The following is an 8,239-nucleotide window of genomic DNA, read 5'->3' on the forward strand; positions in this document are numbered from 1 at the left end:
AGGAGGCAGCAGGGTCCGATCGGTTTCAGTTACCAGAAGTAGCGAAGGAATCACTCGGGTTCAGTAACGTAGCTAGTGGAATCGCTCGAGTTCAGTTAGATCCTAACGCCTCGCCCGGGTTCAGTTAGAGCCCAACACCTCGCACACACGCGCGTACGTGTATGAGAGAAACGTGCATCGCTCGGTCCCCGACCACCCACCGTAACCGGGAACTCCCCGAAATTTTCCTCGCCCTCGCTTCTACCACGGGTTTTTCCGTCATGGACGGCCCAAAGAATATCATGCAGCTGCATCTCCGGCCCGCCCAGGACGAAAAGCCCATTTTCGGTCATGATTTTTTGTCATAGAAGTAGGAGCCCACCACATCTATGATGATACCGGGCTTTGTCACAATTATCGTCATAGAAGTGTCATAAGTATGATAGAATTTTTTTTGTTCGGCCCAAAATGTCACGGATGTGTCTTTTTTTGTAGTGTTAGTACCTGTGTGAATACATAGACAAAACATATTATCCCTAGTATGCCTCTACTATACTAGCTCGTTAATCAAAGATGGTAATGTTTGCTAACCATAGACATGTGTTGTCATTTGATGAACGGGATCACATCATTGAGAGAATGATGTGATGGACATGACCCATCCATTAGCTTAGCATTATGATCGTTATAGTTTCATTGCTACTAATTTCTTCATGACTTATACATGTTCCTCCGACTATGAGATTATGCAACTCCCGAATACCGTAGGAACACTTTTTGTACTACCAAAAGTCACAATGTTAAAGGGTGATTATAAAGGTGCTCTATAGGTGTCTCCGAAGGAGTTTGTTGGGTTCACACAGATCGAGATTAGGATTTGTCACTCCGTGTTTCGAAGAGGTATCTCTAGGCCCTCTCGGTAATGCTCATCACTATAAGCAATGTGACTAATGAGTTAGTTGCAGGTTGAAGTATTACAAAACAAGTAAAGAGACTTGCCGGTAATGAGATTGAACAAGGTATGATGATACCGATGATCGAATCTCAGGAAATTAACATATCAATGACAAAGGGAACAACGTATGTTGTTATGCGGTTTGACTGATAAAGATCTTCGTAGAATATGTAGGATCCAATATGAGCATCCAGGTTCTGCTATTGGTTATTGACCGGAGATGTGTCTCGATCATGTCTACATAGTTCTCGAACCCGTAGCGTCCGCACGCTTAACGTTCGATGATGATATGTATTATGAGTTATGTGTTTTTGATGACCAAATTTTGTTTGGAGTCCCAGATGAGATCACAGACATGACAAGGAGTCTAGAAATGGTCGAGACATAAAGATTGATATATTGGACGGCTATATTCGGACACCAGAAGTGTTCTAGAAAGTTTTGGATGAAACCGGAGTGCTGGAGGGTTACCGGAACCCCCGGGGGAACTAATGGGCTCGATGGGCCTTACTGGGAAGAAAGGAAGGGCCAGGAGGGGCTGCCCCTGGGTCCGAATTGGACTAGGGGAAGGGGGCGGCGCCCCCTTTCCTTCCCTTCCTCCTCTTCCTTCCTTCTCCCCCTCTTCCTTAGGTGGAAACCTACTAGGACTTGGAGTCCTTGTAGGATTCCCCTCTCCTGGCGCGCCCTTGGAGGGTCGGCCAGCCTCCCCTTTGCTCCTTTATATACGAGGGCAGGGGCACCCTAGAACACACAAGTTTCTCTCCCAACAGTGTGCGATGCCCCCGTCCATAGTTACACACCTCAATCATGCCATCGTAGTGCTTAGGCGAATCCCTGCGCCGGTAGCATCATCATCACTGTTGCCACACCATCGTGCTGACGGAACTCACCCTCATCCTCAACTGGATCAAGAGCACGAGGGACGTCATAGAGATGAATGTGTGCTGAATGCAGAGGTGTCATACGTTCAGTACTTGATTTGTTGGATCGCGAAGAAGTTCGACTACATCAACCGCGTTATTGAAATGCTTATGCTTTCGGTCTACGAGGGTACGTTGACACACTCTCCCCTCTCATTACTATGCATCACCTAGATAGATCTTGCGTGATCGTAGGAATTATTTTTAAATTACTGTGTTCCCCAACAGTGGCATCCGAGCCAGGTCTATGCGTAAATGTTATATGCACGAGTAGAACACAAAGAGTTGTTGGCGATAATAGTCATACTGCTTACCACCAACATCTTACTTTGATTCGGTGGTATTATTGGATGAAGCGGCCCGGACCGACATTACATGACCGTGTTCATGATACTGGTTCTACCGACGTGCTTTTGCACAAAGGTGGCTGGCGGGTGTCTGTTTCTCCAACTTTAGTTGAATCGAGTTTGACTACGGTTGGTCCTTGTTGAAGGTTAAAACAGCAACTTGACAAAAAATTGTTGTGGTTTTGATGCGTAGGTAAGACGGTTCTTGCTAGAAGCCCGTAGTAGCCACGTAAAACTTGCAACAACAAAGTAGAGGACGTCTAACTTGTTTTTGCAGGGCTTGCTGTGATGTGATATGGTCAAGGCATGATGTGATATAATTGTTGTATGAGATGATCATGTTTTGTAATGAAGTTATCGGCAACTGGCAGGAGCCATATGGGTTGTCGCTTTGTTGTATGCAATGCAATCGCCATGTAATTGTTTTACTTTATCACTAAACGGTAGCGATAGTCATAGTAACAATAGTTGGTGAGACGACAACGATGCTACGATGGAGATCAAGGTGTCACGCCGGTGATGATGGAGATCATGACGATGCTTCGGTGATGGAGATCATGAGCACAAGATGATGATGGCCATATCATGTCACATATTTTGATTGCATGTGATGTTTATCTTTATGCATCTTATTTTGCTTAGTGCGGCGGTAGCATTATAAGATGATCCCTTACTAAATTTCAAGGTATAAGTGTTCTCCCTGAGTATGCACCGTTGCTAAAGTTCGTCGTGCCGAGACACCATGTGATGATCGGGTGTGATAAGCTCTACGTTCACATACAACGGGTGCAAGCCAATTTTGCACATGCAGTATACTCGGGTTAAACTTGATGAGCCTAGCATATGCAGATATGGCCTCGGAACACTAAGATCGAAAGGACGAACGTGAATCATATAGTAGATATGATCAACATAGTGATGTTCACCATTGAAAACTACTCCATCTCACGTGATGATCGGACATGGTTTAGTTGATTTGGATCACGTGATCATTTAGATGACTAGAGGGATGTCTATCTAAGTGGGAGTTCTTAAGTAATATGATTAATTAAACTTAGTCCTGATAGTTATTTTGCATGTCTATGTTATCGTAGATCAATGGCCCGTGCTACCGTTCCTTTGAATTTTAATGTGTTCCTAGAGAAAGCTAAGTTGAAAGATGATGGTAGCAACTACACGGACTGGGTCCATAACTTGAGGATTATCCTCATTGCTGCACAGAAGAATTACATCCTGGAAGCACCATTGAGTGACAGGCCTGCTGCAAATGCTACTGATGACGTTAAGAACATTTGGCAGAGCAAAGTTGATGACTACTCGATAGTTCAGTGTGTCATGCTTTACAGCTTAGAATCGGGACATTCAAAGACATTTTGAATGTCATGGAGCATATGAGATGTTCCAAGAGTTGAAGTTAATATTTCAAGGAAATGCCTGAGTTGAGAGATATGAAGTCTCCAACAAGTTCTACAACTGCAAAATGGAGGAGAATAGTTCTGTCAGTGAACACATACTCAGAATGTGTGGGTACCATAACCGCTTGACTCAGCTGGGAGTTAATCTTCCTAATGATAGTGTCATTGATAGAGTTCTCAATCACTGCCAGCAAGCTATAAAGGCTTCATGATGAACTATAATATGCAAGGGATGAACAAGACTATTCCTGAGCTCTTCGCGATGCTAAAGGCTGCGAAGGTAGAAATCAAGAAGGAGCATCAAGTGTTAATGGTTAATAAGACCACTAGTTTCAAGAAAAAGGGCAAAGGGAAGAAGGGGAACTTCAAGAAGAACAACAAGAAAGTTGATGCTCAGGAGAAGAAACCCAAATCTAAACCTAAGCCTGAAACTGAGTGCTTCTACTTCAAAGGGACTGGTCACTGGAAGTGGAACTGCCCCAAGTATTTGGCAGATAAGAAGGATGGCAAAGTGAAAGGTATATTTGATACACATGCTATTGATGTGTACCTTACTAATGCTCGTAGTAGCGCCTGGGTATTTGATACTGGTTCTATTGCTCATATTTGCAACTCAAAACAGGGGCTACGGATTAAACAAAGGATGGCTAAGGATGAGGTGATGATGTGCGTGGGAAATAGTTCCAAGGTCGATGTGATCGCCTTCGGCATGCTACCTCTACATCTACCTTCGGGAATAGTTTTAGACCTAAATAATTGTTATTTGGTGCCAGCGTTCAGCATGAACATTATATCTGGATCTTGTTTGATGCGATACGGTTATTCATTTAAATCAGAGAATAATGGTTGTTCTATTTATATGAGTAATATCCTTTATGGTCATGCACCCTTGCTAAGTGGTCTATTTTTGTTGAATCTCGATAGTGATGATACACATATTTATAATATTGAAGCCAAAAGATGTAAACTTGATAATGATAGTGCAACTTATTTGTGGCACTGCCGTTTGAGTCATATCGGTGTAAAGCGCATGAAGAAACTCCATACTGTCGGCGTCCTGGATTCAGGGGTATCCAGCCCTGCCTGCCTGCGGCCCACCACGTGGCTCCGTCGATGGCCTGGAATGGCCCAGCTTCAACACCAACACCACAAGACCCTCGCGAGGGGCCAAGCCTCGCGAGGCGGACGACGCCAAGACCCCGAGGTGATCGGCCTCCTCAGGCTGGCTCCTGAGGGGCGGAGAGTTCTATGCAAGTACCTCACGAGGCTCAGCTAACATGAGCCATGACGACCAAGGCCAGGCGGGCGCAGAGCGCAGGTTTCCTCTTGGGTGCAAATGATGCAAGCCACATGCACGGAGTCCCGCAAATCAACCAAAGGTTTCCATTTCGGTGCAACGAGACCAAGACCGCCAGGACGGCAGGACAAAGATCATCGACAAGCCCACTGCAGCGTCACGACCAGAGGCTTTTTGCAGGCGAAGACTACTTTTGTCAGGATAGACTGTACTACTTATCCCCTTTCTAATCCGGCCGTTGTGGGATCCCTTCCCGCTCATATTTGGGAATCGTACCAAGGCCACTATAAATAGGACTAGCCACCGCCATAGAAGGGCATCTGATTCAGACCCTAACCACTCCACCACACCAGCTCTATCAAGCTCGAGAACACCTCACCTCCTGAGGCTAGTTCATCATTGTATTAGTTCACCCGCAGCCTACATGGCAATCCACCACACCACACTGGATTAGGGTATTACACCACAATGGTGGCCCGAACCAGTATAAACCGCTGTGTCTCTTTGCCTCTTTGAGCCTGACGCGCTAGGCTTAGGAGGATCGCGAGTAGGCAGGCTAGGTAGGTTGAGATCTCCGCACGCACCCCAGTGTTCGAACCTCTCAAGGGTTTGCGGATCCCTAAATCCGACATTTGGCGCGCCAGGTAAGGGTGCGTCGAATCCTCTCTTCCGTCGATCGATCCACCACCGCTCCGACATCTCCATGGCCGACGCGCGCCGGGCTCGCGCCGAGCGTCGGGCTGCAGTCGCTGCCTGCGTCGCTCAGACGGCTCCGGCGGGTGACGGCTGCGCCCGTCGCGCTCCTTCTCCGGTGGCCAACGCCTCCATAGGCCCTGCAGGCCATGAGCAGCAAGCCTTGTCGATGCACCCGTCGATGTGCCGTGATGGCCGCACCGCTACTCCGTCACTGACCCCAGTAGCTTCATCATCCCACGCGCGTCACGGTCAGGTGGACGCACAGGCTACTCTACTCACGGCATGGGAGCTTCTTCGCTACCGCCCGGTGGGTGACCTCTACAAGGAGTGGCTCAAGTGGATCGCTGAGCTCATCAGCGTCGCGCATGGGGGCTCCACCGGGCCGGCTCACTCGCTGCCTCAGCAACCACCTACAGCGGGCAACGTGGCGCATGAGACTCCTCCACCACCTCCGGGACAGGGTGTCATCATCGAGCACAGGAATGTGGCTCCATGGTGCGACCCACAGCGCCCAGCGCCAGCTCGGGATGACGTGAGCTGCCAGGAGGTGCAGCATCCCTAAGGAGAAGCGTGCTCATGGCCTTCCCGGGGCTCCTAGAAGAGCTCAGCTTCTGGTGCCTCGTCCCCCCAGCTTGGGCCGAGGAGCGACCCTTGTTTGTCCTCATGCGCGTGCCCTTGGTCCATCATGTGGGGCACGTACTCTTCTGGGGGCGCCATACCGAAGGCCGCGCCATAGCGCTCCGCGTACCACGCAATTCTGCTTGAGGTGCCCGCCTGGGGGTGGTAGCGCGGCGGTCCACCGGGGCCGTGGGTTGTGGCGAGTCCTTCTTCGCTGGCCATGCGCGGTGAAAGTGCAACTATCCCTAGGTGGTTTTGGTAATTCATAACAACATATAGCTCATTTAGCTAGTACTATTCCAAGACTATTATTTCAGGAAAGCTCAATGAATGGCATGGCATGGATGATGAAAGTGGATCCCTCAAAATACTAAGGACAAAGGATTGGCTCAAGCTCAAAGGCCCAAGACTCTTCATTTTATATTTTAGTGATCCAAGATCACATTGAGTCTATAGGAAAAGCCAATACTATCAAGGAGGGATGAGGTGTTTCTTAATGAGCCTCTTGCTTCATGTGCTTTGTGATATGCTCCAAAAACCCTCAGCTACTTTCCCACATCCACAAATGACCTAAACCCAAAGCCAAAATCGGTCACACCGATTCTTCCAATCCGGCGCCACCGAATCCAAATGTCATAGCCACTGCCACAAACCCTAAGCAAATCGGTCCTACCGATAGGGATCTCGGTCTCACCAAGATGGGATTGTAATCTCTCAGTTTCCCTTTGTAACGTTTCGGTCTAACCGAAGTGAGCGATCGGTCCCACCAAGATTGCAATGTAAACTCGTTGTTTCCCTTTTGTAACATTTCGATCTCACCGAAAATAGCAAATCGGTCCCACCGAGTTTACCTGACCAACTCTCTGGAAAGCTTATTACCAAAATCGGTCTTACCGAGTTTGTGTAATCGGTCTTACCGAGATTACGTTATTCCCTAACCCTAACCAAATCGGTCTCACCGAGTTGCATGTCGGTCCCACCGAAAATCACTAACGGTCACTAGGTTTACTAAATCGGTCCGACCAAGTCTGTTGAATCGGTCCCACCGAGTTTGATAAATTGTGTGTAACGGTTAGATTTTGTGTGGAGGATATATATACCCCTCCACCTCCTCTTCATTCGTGGAGAGAGCCATCAGACTAAACCTACACTTCCAACTTACCATTTCTGAGAGAGAACCACCTACTCATCTGTTGAGGCCAAGATATTCCATTCCTACCATATGAATCTTGATCTCTAGCCTTCCCCAAGTTGCTTTCCACTCAAATCCTCTTTCCACCAGATCCAAATCCTATGAGAGAGAGTTGAGTGTTGGGGAGACTATCATTTGAAGCACAAGAGCAAGGAGTTCATCATCAACGCACCATTTGTTACTTCTTGGAGAGTGGTGTCTCCTAGATTGGCTAGGTGTCACTTGGGAGCCTCCAACAAGATTGTGGAGTTGAACCAAGGAGTTTGTAAGGGCAAGGAGATTGCCTACTTCGTGAAGATCTACCGCTAATGAGGTAAGTCCTTCGTGGGCGACAGCCATGGTGTTATAGACAAGGTTGCTTCCTCGTCGACCCTCCGTGGGTGGAGCCCTTCATGGACTCACGCAACCGTTACCCTTCGTGGGTTGAAGTCTCCATCAACGTGGATGTACGATAGCACCACCTATCGGAACCACGCCAAAAACATCCGTGTCTCCAATTGCGCTTGAATCCTCCAAACCCTTCCCCTTACTTTCTTGCAAGTTGCATGCTTTAATTTCCGCTCCCTATATACTCTTTGCATGCTTGCTTGATCTGTGTGATGATTACTTGACTTGTCCTAAAATAGCTAAAATCTGTCAAACTCTAAAATTGGGAAAAGGTTAAGTTTTTAATTGGTCAAGTAGTCTAATCACCCCCCCCTCTAGACATACTTCAAGGTCCTACAAGTGGTATCAGAGCTTTGTTCTCCATTTGCTTTGATTTCCATAGCTTTTGGTGGTCATAGCCTTGGTTTCACAACCTAGGAGAGTATGGCGTCTA

The sequence above is a fragment of the Triticum dicoccoides genome, chromosome 7B (assembly GCF_002162155.2).
Source record: "Triticum dicoccoides isolate Atlit2015 ecotype Zavitan chromosome 7B, WEW_v2.0, whole genome shotgun sequence".
In the NCBI taxonomy this organism is placed as follows: domain Eukaryota; kingdom Viridiplantae; phylum Streptophyta; class Magnoliopsida; order Poales; family Poaceae; genus Triticum; species Triticum dicoccoides.